This window comes from Trichosurus vulpecula, chromosome X, assembly GCF_011100635.1.
Source record: "Trichosurus vulpecula isolate mTriVul1 chromosome X, mTriVul1.pri, whole genome shotgun sequence".
Classification (NCBI taxonomy): domain Eukaryota; kingdom Metazoa; phylum Chordata; class Mammalia; order Diprotodontia; family Phalangeridae; genus Trichosurus; species Trichosurus vulpecula.
This window is the reverse complement of record NC_050582.1, coordinates 25325470-25327301: the sequence shown is the minus strand read 5'-3', so window position 1 is coordinate 25327301 and position 1832 is coordinate 25325470.

Here is a 1832-nt window from a genome sequence, read left to right as displayed (position 1 = left end):
CTGTACAGGGCAAGACCCCAACTGCAAGCCTCTGCTCCTAGCTCTACCATTTACTATTTTTTTGCCTTTCTTTGCCATCCCCAGCCTTAGAATAGTGCCTGGCACCCAATAAGTGTTTAATAAATGCTTGCTCACTGACTATCCATATAGGTGATTAATAAACGTTGTTGAATGGAGTCAGGGTGGGCTAGAGGACTGTAGCCTTTTGGGGGGCAGAAGTGGCACCAAGTGCTTTGTTAAGGGGGCAACAAGGGCCAGCACCCAGCACAGAGGGGAATAGAATCTCCATATCTGTTCTTTGGCATGGCTGAGGTTTCAAGCCTGCAAATGGGCTGGCCAGAGAAGCACTGTGAGGAGCTAGGGAACCGGATCCCCAGGATGAACTCTGAGGCTGGCAGGGACCACTGCTCTTCTCCTCCCACACCTCACAGCTGTTGCTGGGAAACCAGCATTGTTTAGCATTTGAAGAAAAGAGGAAGAAAAAAAAAGATGTTCCTTTTACCGCCCCCCCCCCCCCTCCAAATTGTGTCTGTCTGACTGTGGCTCTGGCCTTGTTTATTTATCAGCTCCTAGGAAGCGATTTCTGGGGAGTGGTGGCTCCAGTCCTCAGTTAGAGGAGAGGAGCATCTCTTACTGGGTGCTGCCACGACAGGCCCCAAGCTCCAATCCCTATCATCTGTTGCTGGACCCTCATTCATCCCTGTTCTATTTTCCCCTCTCTTTGGGGCAAGTCCTTTGCCTTCTCTTTGACTCATTTTCCTCTTTTGATCAATGAGGGAGTTGGACCACATGGTCTCTCAGACCCTTTCCACCTCTGACATTTCAAGGTTCCTTCCAGCTCGAATTTTCTATGATTCTTTTCTCCTTCCTTCTTTTGTTCCTTTCTCTAGGCTGCTTTCTGTCCCTTTCTTCCCCTGGTTCCCCTTCCTCCAGTTTCTTTCTCTCCTTCACTTTCCTTTGTCTCTCTCGCTTTCGTGTTTATTCTTTCCTTATCATACCCAGCTGGATGTGGATCCAGGCAGATGTGCATGCCAGGAGACCTTTCCATGCATCCCAAGCTCGGAGACATGACAGATGAAAAGGCCCTATTAGCTCATCCAGTCCATTTCCCAGCCAGTTCAGGATTGCTCCCCAAAGTCCATTCTGCTTTGCTTTGGTCCGGGCCAATTTGAAATGACTCAAGCCACGGGGCTTCCACCACTTCCCCAGGGAGAGACTTTTCTACAGTTTAATGGATCTTTGCACTGGATTTTTCCTGCTTCTGAGCCCAAAATTTCCTTTGCTTCATTTCATCCCATTACTCCTGGTTAGATTCCCTGGGACCACCCTAAGACCCTGGGCTCCCTTCTCAGGATTGCTATCCTGCCAGGTCTTGGAGGTGCTTATCGCATTACATTCCTGCGGAGTCATGATTTCAAACTGAGCCCCAGGCTGCACCTCCTAGCCCTGGCCAGATGGCCGGCCAATTGGCTATTTATCACAAGGGGGATTAGTGGAGAGAGTGGGGATGGCTCAGCACAAACCATCCCTAACCCCCGGTGAAGCAACTCAAGGGTACTTATCCTTCAGGAGGGTCAGTAGAGTTATCTTAGAAGGACAGTTGGTGGAAGAAATCTTAGAATGGAAAAAATATGGAATGCAGTATTAGAGATGGGAGGGCCCTGAGAACAAAGAATGTCAGAGTCGGTAGGATCCTTAGAAAAGAGACCTGAGAACAGTGAATCAGAGCTGGGAAGGCCCTGAAAACACAGACTGGCAGAGCTGGGAGGGCCCTGAGAATACAGACTGGCAGAGCTGGTAGGATCCTTAGAAAACAGACCTGAAAACAGTGA